Raw genomic sequence first — 17,643 nt, 5'->3', positions numbered from 1 at the left:
TCAAAAAGCTTTTGACAAGGTACCTCACCAAAGACTTCTGAGGAAGCTTAGCAGTCATGGAATAAGAGGAGAGGTCCTGTTGTGGATCAGGAACTGGCTAAGATACAGAAAGCAGAGAGTAGGAATAAATGGACAGTTCTCCCAATAGAAGGATGTAGAAAGTGGAGACCCCTAGGGATTGGTATTAGGACTTGGGCTTTTTAACTTGTTCATACATGATCTAGAGTTAGGGGTGAGCAGTGAGGTGGCCAAGTTTGCTTATGATACTAAATTGTTCAGTTATTAAAACAAAAAGGGATTGTGAAGAGCTCAAAAAGGACCTCTCCAAACTGAGAGAATGGGCAGTGAAATGGCAAATGCAATTCAGTGGAAACAAGTGTAAAGTTATGCAAATTGGATAAAATCATCTTAATTTCACATGTTCACTCATGGGCTCTGAAGTGGCAGTGAATGACCAGGAATGAGACTTTGGGGCCGTAGTGTACAGCTTGATGAAAATGTCAACCCACTGTGCAGAGACTCTGAAAAAGGCAAATTCCATGCTATGGATCACAGAACCATAGAATAATAGAGTTAGAAGAGGCCTATAACACCATCGAGTCCAACCCCCTGCTCAGTGCAGGAATCCAAGTTAAACCATACCTGACAGATGGCTGTCCAGCTGCCTCTTGAATGCCTCCAGTGATGGAGAGCCCACCCACCCCAAAGTCATTGGTTCCATTGTTGAACTGCTCTAACAGTTAGAATGTTTTTCGTTATGTTCAGTTGAAATCTGGCTTCCTGCAACTTGAGCCCATTATTCCATGTCCTGCACTCTGGGATGATTGAGAACAGAAGGGAGTCTGAGGAACTGAGGCTAATAGTGGTGACGAGGGATTACATTCTATGTTTAATAGAGATCCTGGCCCTCTGTGTGACAACCTTTCAAGTATGTAAAGAGTGCTATAATATCTCCCCTCAGTCTTCTGTTCTCAAGGCTAAACATGCCCAGTTCTTTCAGTCTCTCCCCAGAGGGCTTTGTTCCCAGTCCCTGTTCATTCTTGCTCTCCATTGAACCTGTTCCAGTTTGTCTGCATCCTTCTTAAAGTGTGGTATCCAGAACTGGATGCAGTACTCAAGATGAGGTCTAACCAGTGCTGAATAAGGTGAACTAGTACATTTGCCTTTTTTGCAGCCACATCACCTTCTTGGCTCATATTCAGCTTGTGATCAACAACAATCCCAAGATCCTACTCGCATGTAGCATTGCTGAGTAAAGTATCCCCCATCTTATGACTCTACATTTGGTTTCATTTTCTAGGTGGAACATTTCGTGTGGGAGAGGTGCATAGTGCCAGCCAATCACCCCCACCCCCACTGATGGAGAGGATGTGAGCACAAGGCCAGGGGAAGGGAGGAGCAGTGACCTTCCCCCTCACTCCTCCTCCATCCAGAGTGTGTGTTAACTTACATGAATAATGTTCAGTCTGTTGAATTGTCTCACCCTTTTTTAGAGATCCCCAATAATATGACCCAGAAGCTTGCCTTTGCCTATATCTATAATCCCCTTTCACCTGTGGTCTGTCCCTGGGTTCTAATTCTTTTCTTCATGAACTGAACTACTTTGGTAATGACAGTGAGCTCCTGAGCTTGGCTTTGATGCTGCATGAAATAGGGTTGCCAGGTCTATGGCCTGAGACTGATCCTGTATCTTTAGAAGAGAAAGTCAGCCAAGTGCAGGTGTTTTTGCAACCCTGTAATGGGAAAAACCACAAGGTGGAATTCTCCCTTCCCCCTGCACAACTTTTAAAGATACAGAAGACCTCTTGGAGGCCGGGCCTGAGGTATCTCAGTTTTAGATTCCACCCGAAAAACAATAGTTCCTATTACAAGTTTAGGGAAAGACAGAGAGAAAACATACATTTAGGGTGTGTTTGCTGACTCTTCCTTGAGAGTCCTTCCTTCTAGTCTTGTTCCTGACCTTTAGATTTTCCTTCCTGTTGGACAATCAAGGAAAACTTTTTAACTAGGTGCCATATAAAGGACTAACAAAGCAATTGGAAACTAATTGTGGAGCTCAATTGGAATTTTTTTTACTGGTTGCTGGGTTGACCTTTCTGTCCAGAAACACTTAAAAGGCCTCATGCCAAGCTGCACCTATTGAAAAAATCATAAATTAGGCCTGAGTTACAGCCTAGGTGGCCAGCCAGCCAGTCAGCCAGCCATCCATCCAGCCAGCCAGCTAGCTAGCTAGCTAACTAACTAGCTAACTGCAGTGCATACAGCAATATTCTATTCCTCTAGGGCAGTTTTCAACCATCACCATCAAGTACTCAAGAAAAAGAAGAAATAGCCACTGGTTGTATGTATAGTGGGTATATGTATTTCCTGCATAAATTATTTACTATACAGCATTAAATATTTGCTATGTTTACTTTAAATTTATTATTTAAATTTACTAAATGTACTATAATTTAAATTTACTAAATTTACTATAATTTAAATATTTACTGCATAAAATATTTACTATACAGGCTACTTTTTCAGGATCACTTAAGTAATATTAGGGTGACTATGATCATAAAAAATCCACCCACATTCAGGGAAAGTCTTGAGTGAGTAGAGTTTTGGGGGCTCTTCCAGACCAGGCTTTTCTTGTGCATTTGCCCTTCCTTATTACTGATTTTTTTCCAGAGTCCTATTTTTCAGTTGCTCCTGTTCTTAAAACAAGCTGTCATTCTTTAAATGAAGGCTCTCATTGCCTGTCATGTCACAAATTAAAACAAAGACAATCCCCCCCCAAAAAAAATTCTGGGGAGGGCAAAGTACAGCTTGGGGAGGCAGTGCCCCCATTTGCCCCCCAGCTACAGGGCTGGGCTGGTTTTAATTTTCCAAATATTAGCTTACATCATACTTGTTAGCATGTACAAATGATTGGCAAGTTTCTCCTTCTATGAATACCCCAGAGATGGCATATTTAACTCCCCTCTTTGGATAGCTAGGAAAGGACCAATGCCACTTTCACATTACAATTTGACCTATATGCCCATGCTAAATTAACTTTATGAACTGAGCTAAATTTGGAGATAGAGAGGCAGCCTTTGTTGTGGAAGAAATGGGTTGAATGTGGAATAGATACATCAGATCAGCAGACAGACTCAGAAAGAGAATTTTTGTGATTTTATTTCACAACTTAAATATCAATTACCAATGACTGCAGAATGGCAATATCTTCAATTGCAACTTTTGCTATTATCTATATAAGGCCTATCTGCTCTGAGTGTTTTGGCATCTCCTAAATTGTTGGAGGGAATTATTGGATCCTTACAGAAAGCTAAACCTATAACAGTTGTTTATAATTGTTTAATGGATCTTTGTAAGGTCATTCAGGAACTCAGATAGGTGGGGGATTTATGCTACCTAAACCATGGAAAATTGCTTTAGAATCTATAGAGAATGTTTCCTTAGACCTGAAATTGAGACTGATTCAGCAAAAATTATATTACATTGGACTCCACAACATATTTATTTATTATTTATTTATTACATTTATAGCCTGCTTTTCTTTTCATGATATAAACCCAAGGGGGCTTACATATGGTTCCCATGTGGTCTCTCATCCAGGCACCGACCAGACCTGCTGGCCCGTGTGCCTTCAGATGATAGCCTGGGACCAACTTATATATAGGAAAGCACTGTCCAGTACAGATAGATGCTGGGGGTGTAGCACTGAGAATGCCTTGTTGAGGCATATTATGTGGACTTTCAGAGCTTGGAAAAGTTACTTTTTTGAACTACAACTCCCATCAGCCCTAGGCAACATGGCCACTGGATTAGGCTGATGGGAGCTGTAGTTCAAAAAAGTAACTTTTCCAAGCTCTGGGACTTGTCCAGTGATATATTCTTTCTGACCAGAAGCTGTTACCTACATTAATTTTGTACTCTTGAAGTTCTTGTCATTTGTAGATGTTTATGTGCTTTTAAATTTTAAATGTGGATTAATGGTGGGACCATAAAACAGACTTTGTGAGCCGTTACGGTTGCTAAAAGGCTCATACTTTGACCCTGGAAGGATAAATATCCACCATCTGTCATGCAATAATGCCCCCAAATTCAGCAATGGATGGGGTGGTGGGACACTATTCTCACCCCTGACCAGGGTCAGCACCAGGCATGACTGGCCCCTTGGGCACCAACCTGCCCCAGGCCCACACGCCCCACCTGCCTCTCCCATTGCCCCTTAGGGAAGCCCCCATCACCATCTCGGTTGATGACAGGCATGCGCACACAGTCCACACGGCTTTCACAGCAACAGGAGAAGTAGGTGGCGTGTGCTTATTGAAGCCCACATTGTCTGTATTGGGTGGGATGCCTGCAGCTCCCTCTCCGCAATCCGACACTGCCACAGATTGCGTAATGGGAGTGCTACCTTCCCACCCTAAGGAGGGGTCCTGCAGGAGCCCCTCTGGGCCACAGAGTCCCTCAGCCAGGACCTGAGTTGGCCACCTTTTGCTGCCAGCCTTGCCCCTGACCTCCAGTCAGTCATGTTGGTGCTGCTTATTGGGAAGTTGAGGGGAAGGAGTGAGGTGGTGGCAAGGTCCGCATGGTGCAGATGTACCAGTGGAGCCAATCTGGTGCGTCCATTAGTGTGCATGCCCTGCACCAATCTTGCCCCTCCCCCTCCACTTCCCAGTAAGCAGCAAGGACACCACCAACCAGAGGACAGGTGAGTGGTGCCATCCTATCATGCTATCTACTGCTAACTAAATTAACTACCTCTGTATGGGAGTCATTTTCAATTCAGATCTAGCATGTATATTTTAAAGCTGTGGGAGAAGCTCCGTGGTGAAGGCATATTTTTTCAGCATTCTGTCAACTGTATCCATCAGAAAATCAAGTGTGAAACTACACTTGACAAATCTACCTGACGATGTGTATAAACTGGCCAAACTTCAGAAAAACCCAATGGCAATAGCCAGGGCAGGTTCTAAAGGGTGGCCAGGTTGGGCACTGGCCCGAAGGCCCTGGAGCTACAGGAGCCCCTCAGGGGCCCCTGAGGGACCCTCCGCTCCCCTTCCGCGATCCGTGCCTCCCCACACCTCCCACTTACCTGTCAGCCAGCTTTTTAGCATTGCCCTTAATGAAGATGGCAGCCGCAGCTTCCCTAAGGTACTGAAGCCGCTGCCGCCATCTTAGTTGATGGCAGAGATGTGCGTGCGTAGCACGTATGTGTGCCATCAACAAAGATGGTGGTGGAGACTTCATTCCCCTTAGGGAAACCGTGGCCGCCATCTTCATTAAGGGCAATGGTAAAGACTAGACAGGTAGGGGGGTCATGGGGGGTGCACAGGGGGCTGTGGGGGGCATACGGGGGGCCCGTGTGCACGCATACCCACCGGGGGCCAGGGCAAGCTGATGCCCAAGGGCCCCTGCATGCCTGGAGCCGTTCCTGGCAATAGCTGATTTGTTATAACGGTTTAACATTTATGCTTTGAATATTCCCCCCCATTCCCTTCCATTTTTGTGCCCACCCAACACACACCTTTCATTTGTCTTTTTGGCAGTTTTGATTATGTCTTTTTTTAAAAAAAAAAACCCAGAGTTTGCAATGATGTCCCTTTCACAGCTTTGGTGAACATTCATTGCATATTTCTAAAGTTATGAAGTATCAAAGTTCCCATTTCAAATGACTATTTAATCCAGGGAAAGTTTACGCAGCAAAGTAGTTAAGGGAAGTACCTTAAATTTACTTTGTGTGTGTGTGTGCATAAACCTTCCCTTAAAACAAGATTTTGTTTTATCATGGATACAGGTACAGATAAGTGGCTAATGGGGGTGTTCAGCTTGTGCAGGCCTGGTTTACGGCTGCCTGCTTAACAAGTGGAATTCCCTCCCCTTAAATATTAGGCAGGCGCCATCTCTGTTATCTTTTCGGCGCCTTTTGAAGACTTTCCTCTTTCAACAAGCCTTTTAAGTTGAGACCTATCCCAATCTGCGTCTGTGTTAGAATTGTTAATATATTTTTTAATAATGTTTTAAACCATTTTAAGGTTGTTTTTTAAACTGTTTTTAATGCTGTTTTGTTTTAATGTACTTTAAAAACTGTTTTTATGATGTTTTAAAGTGTTTTAGTGCTTTGTTTGCCACCGTGGGCTCCTGTTGGGAGGAAGGGCGGGATACAAATTAAATAAATAAATAAATAAATAAATAAATAAATCCTGCCCTGGGCTTCTACTGGGAGGAAGGATACAAATCTAATAAATAAAGACAAGAAGACAATAAGGGATGCTAAAAAAGAATTTGAGGAGCACATTGCTAAGAACATAAAAACCAACAACAAAAAATTCTATAAATACATTCAAAGCAGGAGACCATCTAGGGAGGCGATTGGACCCTTGGATGATAAGGGAGTCAAAGGTGTACTAAAGAACGATAAGGAGATTGCAGAGAAGCTAAATGAATTCTTTGCATCTGTCTTCACAGTGGAAGATATAGGGCAGATCCCTGAACCTGAACTAACATTTGCAGGAAGGGATTCTGAGGAACTGAGACAAATAGTGGTAACGACAGAGGAAGTTCTAGGCTTAATGGACAATATAAAAACTGACAAATCACCGGGCCCGGATGGCATCCACCCGAGAGTTCTCAAAGAACTCAAATGTGAAATTGCTGATCTGCTAACTAAAATATGTAACTTGTCCCTCGGGTCCTCCTCCGTGCCTGAGGACTGGAAAGTGGCAAATGTAACGCCAATCTTCAAAAAGGGATCCAGAGGGGATTCCGGAAATTACAGGCCAGTTAGCTTAACTTCTGTCCCTGGAAAACTGGTAGAAAGTATTATTAAAGCTAGATTAACTAAGCACATAGAAGAACAAGCCTTGCTGAAGCAGAGCCAGCATGGCTTCTGCAAGGGAAAGTCCTGTCTCAGTAACCTATTAGAATTCTTTGAGAGTGTCAACAAGCATATAGATAGAGGTGATCCAGTGGACATAGTGTACTTAGACTTTCAAAAAGCCTTTGACAAGGTACCTCACCAAAGACTTCTGAGGAAGCTTAGCAGTCATGGAATCAGAGGAGAGGTCCTCTTGTGGATAAGGAATTGGTTAAGAAGCAGAAAGCAGAGAGTAGGAATCAACGGACAGTTCTCCCAATGGAGGGCTGTAGAAAGTGGAGTCCCTCAAGGATCGGTATTGGGACCTGTACTTTTCAACTTGTTCATTAATGACCTAGAATTAGGAGTGAGCAGTGAAGTGGCCAAGTTTGCTGACGACACTAAATTGTTCAGGGTTGTTAAAACAAAAAGGGATTGTGAAGAGCTCCAAAAAGATCTCTCCAAACTGAGTGAATGGGCGGAAAAATGGCAAATGCAATTCAATATAAACAAGTGTAAAATTATGCATATTGGAGCAAAAAATCTTAATTTCACATATACGCTCATGGGGTCTGAACTGGCGGTGACCGACCAGGAGAGAGACCTCGGGGTTGTAGTGGACAGCACGATGAAAATGTCGACCCAGTGTGCGGCAGCTGTGAAAAAGGCAAATTCCATGCTAGCGATAATTAGGAAAGGTATTGAAAATAAAACAGCCGATATCATAATGCCGTTGTATAAATCTATGGTGCGGCCGCATTTGGAATACTGTGTGCAGTTCTGGTCGCCTCATCTCAAAAAGGATATTATAGAGTTGGAAAAGGTTCAGAAGAGGGCAACCAGAATGATCAAGGGGATGGAGCGACTCCCTTACGAGGAAAGGTTGCAGCATTTGGGGCTTTTTAGTTTAGAGAAAAGGCGGGTCAGAGGAGACATGATAGAAGTGTATAAAATGATGCATGGCACTGAGAAAGTGAATAGAGAAAAGTTCTTCTCCCTCTCTCATAATACTAGAACTCGTGGACATTCAAAGAAGCTGAATGTTGGAAGATTCAGGACAGACAAAAGGAAGTACTTCTTTACTCAGCGCATAGTTAAACTATGGAATTTGCTCCCACAAGATGCAGTAATGGCCACCAGCTTGGACGGCTTTAAAAGAAGATTAGACAAATTCATGGAGGACAGGGCTATCAATGGCTACTAGCTGTGATGGCTGTGCTCTGCCACCCTAGTCAGAGGCTGCATGCTTCTGAAAACCAGTTGCCGGAAGCCTCAGGAGGGGAGAGTGTTCTTGCACTCGGGTCCTGCTTGCGGGCTTCCCCCAGGCACCTGGCTGGCCACTGTGAGAACGGGATGCTGGACTAGATGGGCCACTGGCCTGATCCAGCAGGCTCTTCTTATGTTCTTATGTTCTTATGTTCTTAAATAAATAAAAGCAACAAGGCACTTTGAGTGAGTAAGATTTTGCTTATTCAAGGTAAGAGACAAAAACTGGGCCGTCAAGATAGCCGCGAGAGTTGATTAGGCAAAGGGATAATGCTGAGCCGGTGATTTATGAGTCCCAGTTTAATTAGAAGCTATATGCCAAATACATTAAGGCTCTAATAGCAGCATCAAGCTTACCTTCCTTGAGGGATTACAGAGCAGGCGAAAAGCCAAGCGTGCCTTTGGATTTGCATGGAAGTGGCAAAGAATTGTGGGCAAATTTCCACAAGGCTGAGTGGCAAAGCCGAAGAAGCAATTCTCTCTCACTTGGGTTCTTGACTGGGCTTACAGCAGAGCAGATACACCAAAAATAGGTTTTTGTGTCCACAGGGTTTATGCTAGGATGGTGGCTCTGCTTTTTAAAGGCCCTCGTCTGCAGTAACTGCACAGCCTTCTTTCTCTCTTATTTATTTATTTATTTATTCGATTTATTAGTCGCTCATCTGGCTGGTACCCAGCCACTCTGAGCGACGTACAAAGCAAAAACATATAAAACATCAAGAACATCAAAAACTCAGCAATAAAACTAAACAAAAACATAGAAACAACTCAACTCAACTCATAGAAACAACTCTTGCACAGAAGCCTTTGCCACTCTCCAGCAAATTGCCCATCCTGACTCCACTCCTGTTCCAAAACCTGCTTTGTTTCTCACACACTCTTCCCAAGCCTTAACCTTTCCAAAAGAGTCCACCTGGCTGCTGGATTTATTAACCATCCGACCCCAGTCATTTGCCGTTCAGTTGCAGTTCCCTACTCGAGGCTTCCCTGCAATCTCACTCCCCTTCTTGCCAACCTTGTTACCCCAGTTTACATTTGCAAATGATAAATTGGGCTTTTGCCTCAAATCCCAGCTTTCCTGGCACCCTCAGCTGTAACATACCACTGTGCAAAGAGCAGCAGACTTCATACTGCCAGCAGGAGGGGGCGTCTCCCTGTTGCCATCCATCATCCATCCTCCCCTCCCCTTGCCTTAATTGCAGCCGACCACCGGCTTCCAGGGTGTATTAAACATACAAATTATGCTGCAGAGCTTCACAAAGTGCTAGTTACTGAAGCCTCTAATGGGAAACGACAGAGCAACCAGAGAGGTTGTTAACATCAAAGTGTTGTGTGAAATTGCTCAGGGAACATTATCATTTCACAAGTGTGCAGCCTGAACAGGGCACTGCTCCATTGGCAGATTCACCTCGTGGCAGGCCATTTGCATGAAAAAGCAAGCAAGGTCAGGGACTGGGGAGGTTGTGCGTCATCATGGCCATGTGCAAAGGGGCATGGGAGGGGGCGATGCCCCTCCCCTCTCTAAACATCTCTCTCTGTTGACTCACCTCAGCCACATGCAGGGAGACTGGATGGTTTCTATGGCCAATGCAGTACTCATCCTGTCCACCAACGTACAAGGCAATTTGTGGGGTGTTGTGAACAGGGATGTGGAACTAAGCAAGGGGCTGGAGGTGATGGCTTCTGTGAAAAGATCTTTTCCCCCAAGCCACATAACAGCTGTAATAAACCATCAGCCACACATTAAGCCTCCCCTGTTTCTACACCCAAATTCACCCCTGAGGATATGTAAAAGAGAGGACAAAAATCTAATCCCTGCCATTTCCGGCAGACATCCTGGGCAACCAGAATATACAAAAGTGTACCATGAAACCTGCCTTGTTACACCAGGCCAGGTTGTTTGTCCTTCTAATCTAGACCAGCATTGCCCGACTGCCTGGCAGCGAGCAACTCTCCGGGATGATCTTTTCCTGCTCTGCCCGCTGAGTCCCTTTAAGTGTGGTACTTTCTGCATCCAAAGTGGGCACTCTAGCACAGAGCTGTGCCCCTTCACTTCTTATTTATGCCTCATTGAAAAGGGACACTGTATGTTTGGGACATTTGCCCTGGAAAGCAGATTTTCCTGAATATTTGGCCCAGATCCTAGACTAAGCGTCAATCATTCCCAGTTTGCAATGCCCACCAGCATGCTTGCAATTCCTCAGGATCTCAACAGGCTGTTCATCCAGAGACTGGACTCTGGGACTGCCTCTTTCTTCTGTTGCCATTACTTGGAATTAGCTACATCTCGTGCATCAACGTTTGCCTTATTTAGGTACTTTTTATTCATAGGCAATCTGCTCTGTTGCCTGCTAATTTGCCATAATCAGTTGCTTTTTGTGGGATTCTTTTCCATACCTGCACAGAAGCAGTGATCAGTCCAGGAATTGGAAACTATGAGTATTTATTGTATTCTTATTTTGGGGACTGCTGATGATGCTTGAAAGCACTCAAGTTCACTTTCCCAGCTCTTGTCATGTGGTCATCTGTCCATCCTACCCATTCCTTTATATATTTACTCCCATGCAGACAAACCCAAGATTAATCTGAGAAATCAATGACACTTTGTGACGGTCCTCCCTGGCTCTCCCTGTCAGGTTACTACCTGCTCGTGGCTACTGCCTGTCACTAGGCACCACCAGGGACTCCACCAGTCCAAACTGTCCTTTTTTATGGTTTCTCTCTCCACTCTAGCATAGACCTCACCAGATCCCCCTGCTAGGCAGCACCACCAGTCACGTTCTATAACCAGTATCCCCAGAGACTCTGCCTGAGTCTCTCTCAATCTGGTTACCTCTGTGACTGAGTGCTTAAGCTGTCCCCAATCCCTTTGATTTACTCAGACTGCTTATAATTCTGGTTTGCTCTGAATACTTGTGGTGTTATTCTTCCCTTCCCCGCTGCCACCATTTGTCACTCTTCAGCCTTGGTATTTACGTCACCCTCCCTTCTGGTCTGTGAAACCCCAGCCAAGGATCAGGCCTTTGGTAAACCAAATTAAGTATTTATTAAATAACACAGATAACAAAGATAACAAGATTTCTTCATAAGGCACATAAGCATATGGTTTTATCTAATACTAATCCGAACTCCACCCCCCTCCTTCTCCACGCTCTCCTGACAAACAACTCTCTCAAACCCACCAAACAACCCACTCTTTCTCTTCTCCCCCCCCAGATTCAACTGTCATCCTTCCTTTTATACTGTCAGCCATTTTAAACATTCAGCCAATCATCCAGCATTCTACTGCCCATTCACTCCCCCTTCCTCTTACATTCCACTTACCATGTATCTCCTATACAAACAGCACTTACCATATATACAATAATAGAGGATCATCACACACTTCTATTACTGAAAGGCAGGAAAATCCTTTGCAGTACTGAGGAAAGGAAGGACCCAGATTAGAGATGGAAAGATCCGTCTGTTTCGGTTCTCTGTTTCTCATTTTTCCAATGTTAAATTCAGTTCTCTACATTTCTACAGCGATCTGTGAATTTTTTAAAAAAAAAATCCTCATGAAAATTCTCCACTTTTAGTGCAAATTTCTCCAAATAAACACATTTTTATAGGCAGTTTTGACAAAAGTACACATTTCTGCAAGCCATTTCTCATCATTTCATGCCTTTTTGCATGTTACTTTCACTCATGTATTCATTTTCATGCCCACTTTCCCCTAATAGATGCATTTTTGTAAATGTTGTTTAGTTGGTGAACTGCATCCCAAAATTCTAATAAATGTGAATTTCGAAGGATGGCTGTGTTTCAGTTCTCATGTTGTTTCAGAAAGTGAAGATTTGATAAATTCTGCTTGAAATGCGAACTGAATCGAAATTCTCATCTATCCCTAGCCCAGATACACACTTAAGGCAACATAATACAGTTTAAACCTCCCTGGCAGAACTGGGGCAACAAAACACCTGGGGAAGTTCAAAGGAAGGAAAAGGAGTTCGGGTTTTTTTTAAAAAAAAAATAAATTGAATTTACATCCCGTCCTTCCTTCCAAAGGATCCCAGGGTGGCCACATCAACCGAACATTTGAACAACACCAAGCAACATTTTTCTATCCAGTGATGTCCAGGTTGCTAGGAACAGTCATGTTTTTAAATTCCTCCTGAAAATTAATAATGAGGGAGACCTCACTAGGTAGGGCTTTACACAAATGGGGAGCTACCTCCAAAAATGCCCTGTCATGGGTCAACACCAGCCACATAGGCAGGCACATCAGCAGAATTTCCCAGAGAGATGCAAAATGCCTTACACGGCTAGTTTCTTAAATGTCCGCTACTCTGGATTCCAGCTTCTCAGATGACATGAGGGCATTCTTCACTCAGGTGTGACGATGCATGGAGGGACCAGCAGGCTAATGCCTCCCAGCCCAGCCACAATATTTTGTGCCTCACTGCCTTCCCCTCCCCTCCCCCTCCCCCCACAGCCCCAGCGTCCATGTGTCCCTTCCAACATCTGAGAGGGAAACCTACACGTGGCGAGCTGTATGAAAGTATTATCTATTTGCTTCTGTAAATAACCAATGTATGCACTCCTTAATCACTGATATTTATACGCAGCGTGCATAATAACTATAAAAAGCATTTTCATGGGAATGGGAATGCACATAGATGCAGCTGCACATGCATAGGCTCCTCTTTCAAGGGTGGGGCCAGGAGGTAGGCCCCATCGGCCTCTCTGTGCATTGGATATAGGCAAGTAGAGGCTGGAGTGAACAGCCATTTTGAGAAGTCCTTTCAAGTGCAATGCTGTTCAGACAGGAGCCTTTTAATCAAGGGTGTTTTAAGGCCAAGAGGTAGAAACTACACTCACAACGAAAGTACTGAGAATCCCATCCCTGGAGGCCATTTTAAAATTGGCACTGATGGAGAACAGAGAAAAGGGACCCATCCCGAAGATGTGCTGAAACTCACCAGAGTTGTGCGGTTCCTCGTTAGCCACAAATGCCACTTTCATCTGGCTTTTACCTTGGCATTATTCTAGGCAGGCTCTTGACCTTTTGCCATCATTTAACTAAACTGGCTGCTAAAATGGAGTCTCATAAGAATGTTCAACAAGCTTTCTGGACCCCTCCAGGGTTCTCACGCCAACAGTCTTTGAAACATCCATTTCAGCTAATCTGTTTAGCAATCTGCACTCAATTCTGGGTTCTAATTTTGCATACTAATCGGGTTCATCGTACTGAATTGCAAGCGGCTCTTTGCACAATCTCTCAGGGATACTGACCTGTATATACCAGGGCAGAATTTACTTTCCTGCTTACAATAAACAGGGCTAGAGAGAGAAAAAAAAAGAAAAGAAATCTGGTAGTCCACATGCTGAACCAAGACAAGATAAATTCTGCAACATGGATTAATTAGACAAAGTACGACTATTTGCATATTTTTGCTTATTTTGCATAATAGATGTTTGCTTCTAATTTGTTAGAGTACCTCATGTGAAGAGCAGACACTTCTCTTGGATTTTAACACAATTCCTTCAGTGCCCTCTGACCACAGTCAAGCTACTGCTGCAGTCTTGTGCATACTTGCTTGGGAGTAAGTTCCACTGAAAACAATGGAACTTACTCCTAAGTAGACAGGCATTGGGTTACACTACATGAGCAATTCTCATGAACCAAAAATCTATCCACATCATTGTACCCACGAGCATTCTGGGTGTGAAATCTACTGTTCTTTCAAAAGTCTTGGCTAAGTTAACACAGCAGAAATGAGAAGCAAAATGTGAAGCTTCTCTGCCTGCTAGGACAGAAGATGGAGGGACCTGGGCAGGGCAGGGGCGGCTTCAGTGCATCACTGGGCAGAGCATCTTCTGATTGATTGATTGATTGATTGATTGATTGCACTTGTATACCGCCCCATAGCCGAAGCTCTCTGGGTGGTTTACAGCAATCAAAACATTAAAACAAATACACAATTTAAAAACATATTTTAAAAACAATTTAAAACAATTTTAAAATTCAAAACAATATAAAAACAATTTAAAAACACATGCTAAAATGCCTTGCACCAGAGAGAGTGTTTGGAAGTGGTGGCTGGATCTCAGTGCACCTGGCTAGACTGTTAGGAAGTCGTGGGAGTGTGGCCACTTGTTCTATAGGACAGGAGCAATCCCTGCTCCCGTACTGCATACAGGCTCTGCACACTGAATTCTCATCTGCACCATCCTCTGCACCATCCTACTTTTTGTAATAGCATTTTAAATTTGCCAGATCATTTTATAGTCTTTTTATCCTCACAACTGCCCTGTAAACTAGACTGTAGTGCAATTTTGACAAAACAACAAAAAGAATGGTACTAATATCTTAATGACTAACAAATTTATTGTAGCATAAGCTGTCTTGGGATAGAGCCTGCTTTACCAGATTGCCAACTGGATTATTGAGGAGGAAAATGTGCATGCAAAATATTCTACCCAATCAAAGCATGACACAGCCAGAGGGGTAGAGGGAAACATGATTAAGAATTATGACCCCCAGAAATAAATGGTATGAGCATGCACAGAGTGTACCCGCCTTCTCAATGAGAACTCTGTTTATATTTAATAATATACTTCCACAACAGTAACTTCAGCCTGAAATGGAAACTCTTCATTACAGTCAGTCATATGAATCATGGAATCACTGCTATTCTTTCTCCTACCAAGAAGAAGAAAACACAGGAAAAGTGGCTCAAGCACCAACAGAAAATAATCGTCGTAATGTTAAAGGAATCCAGTTTTATGTGTTCCAGTTCACCAGAGACTAGAGAAGATCCAGTCCAGGTTTTACACAAAGCTCAGGAGCCTATGCAATTGAATAGAGGGCCCATCTGTATAACTGTGTAATCTGTAATGTAATAGCTTTGTGTCCTCATTAATTCACCGTTGTCCATATGACGTTGCAAGCTACTACAGATTTTCGCATCCACAAATCCGCATTAAAAACACCATCAAAAAACTTATATGCTTTCCTAAACTGATAATCAGTCACATGAATGTCCGTACACTCAGACACAATGCCACAGACTTTCCTGCAATAGGCGGTCCATGGGATTCCTCCATCATATGCCAACTCCCGTCTCCTTCCCACCCAAGAGCATATCCACAAACCTGTGTATGCATGGGGATTTTTTAAAAAAAAGATATACGCTTCTGCTCTCTTCCAAAAAAGTGTCCAAAAAGCAAATGACTGTTATGGACCAATCATTGAAAAGGGGTGGACTTAGGGGAGTGGCCAATGCTAAAACAATTTAGACAAAAAAAAAGCCCACAGGTATGGATGCTTGATAATCGGGTTTTCACAATAATCCAACCACAAACAGGACATGTATGGATCTTGAGGCCACCAACCGAATATGGGAAACATGGATTTTGCAGTTAGGGACCCATCCATTCCTAACTGAAAAATCTGCTTTTTGGTGTGCTCCCATCAGCAATCTGGCCGCTGCATTTTGCACCAGCTGGAGCTTCTGAACCAGGGCCAAGGGCAACCCCACATAGAGCGCATTGCACTAATCCAGCCTCAAGGTCACCAACAAATGGACTGCAGAGGTCAGTCTATCCCTGTTCAAGAACGGCCATAGCTGACGAACCAAACAAAGCTGGTGAAAGACACTCCTAGCCACACTTGGGTCTCTAGTGACAAAGATGAATCCAGGAGTACCCCAAGGCTATGGACCTGGTCCTTCAGAGCCAGCATGACCCCATCCAGAACAGATAACCTGCCTATCTCCCACACATGGGAACCACCTACCCAAAGAGCCTCCCTCTTCCCAGGATTCAAGCAGTTTATTGGCCCTCATCCAGTCCACTACAGCATTCACTCACCGATCCACAGCGTTCACAGCCTCTCCTGATTCAGATGTGATGCAGACTACAGCTGCATGTCATCACCATACTGCTGACACCTTGCTCCAAAACTCCTAAGGACTGCTCCCAACAGCTTCATATGGATGTTTATCTAGCACTAGGGAGAAAACAGCACTCTGAGGAACCCTATAGCAAAAATGCCAAGGGGCCAAGGAACACTCGTCCAGTGCTACTCTCTGGATATGACCCTGAAGATAAGAGCAGAACCACCGTAATACAGTGCCTCCAATACCCATCCCAAAGAGTTGATCTGGGAGAATATCATTGTCAATGGTATCAAATGCTGCTGAGAGATCAAGCAGAAGTCACAGGGTCTCACTCCCCCTGTCTCTCTCACAATAAAGGTCATCCATCAGGGCAACCAAGGCTGATTCTGTTCTGAAATCAGGTCTGAATCCAGATTGTGATGTATCCAGATAATCAGTCTCATCCAGGAATACCTACAATTGCTCTATTTTGCACAAATTTTCAAAGCAATTTCCCTCAGGATAATTCCTTTCTAATATTTTCACAGATATATGCAGGTTTTAACCTACTATATGTGTTTGTACACATTGCTTGGCTGACCAACTGCTCTGCAAAATGCAGAGTAGTGCAAATGTTGATGGTTGGCTGTGGTTCAGTTCTCACATTGTTTCTCTAGCAAAGATTGTGGCCACTGCACTCCTCCAGTGGTCCTGCAGCTGCAGCACTGCCCAAGGTTAAACCAAGGGTTGTGGCACGATGTTTTGAATCCAGGCTGGTGGTTTGTCTCCCCTGAACAAACCATGAATGGTAAGCCAAAAACAAACCTTAGCTGCAGCTTGCGGTTTGTCTAGAGTAAGAGAAGCCATGAGTCTGGATTTGGACTTTATGCTAAGTCAAACTATGGCTTAGCACCAGGTAGGATGGAAACAGCAGGACTGGGGGAGAAGTGCAATGGCTGCAATCTTTGCTCTGGGATGCCCCCCCACACACACACACATTTGCTCATTTGCGCTAAGCCATAGTTTGGCTTAGTGATACATGTAAACTTGGTCAATGTGAAGAACACCCACAAGCCCTAGCTGGAAAAATCTTTGAGGTCCAAATATATATATATATATATATAAAAAGCCAGCTTCATGAATGCCTCCTTCAAGTTTTCAGTTTCAGAAGCAGCTGTTAGGCTGGGGAAAAGTGGGGTAGGAAAGTTGCCCTCATGCTTTCCTTGTGAGCTTTACAGAAGAACCTGTCTGGCTAATGCTGGGATTTGGATGCTGGACTTCATGCTTTGATCCAGCAGGACCATCTCTGATATTTATGTTTCTATGGCTCAGATTTGTAGGAAGGGGAAAGTAAGCATTGAACATAACACTTGGAATGGGAAATCCCTTGAAAGAGCTATTACATGAAGTGCTCTGTTCAAATAAGTGCTTTTCTGAGTTCAGGACTATAAGTTTTGTAAGGTTTTGTTTTGAAATGAGCTTATGGGAAACATCAGAATGACATGGGGGTATTTTCAATTTAACATTGCGGAATGTGAAAAATCCATGCTGGCTATAGTATACAGCCACTCTGGTGGCTGTATAATCCATGTTACATTGTGAATATAAAGTGAGATAGGTTTTCCTCATAGCTATATAAACTAAGTTAAATCAGTATGTATGTGT

This window comes from Rhineura floridana, chromosome 16 (assembly GCF_030035675.1).
Source record: "Rhineura floridana isolate rRhiFlo1 chromosome 16, rRhiFlo1.hap2, whole genome shotgun sequence".
Lineage (NCBI taxonomy): Eukaryota > Metazoa > Chordata > Lepidosauria > Squamata > Rhineuridae > Rhineura > Rhineura floridana.
The sequence above is the reverse complement of the archived record's forward strand: the minus strand, read 5'-3'. Positions refer to the sequence as shown.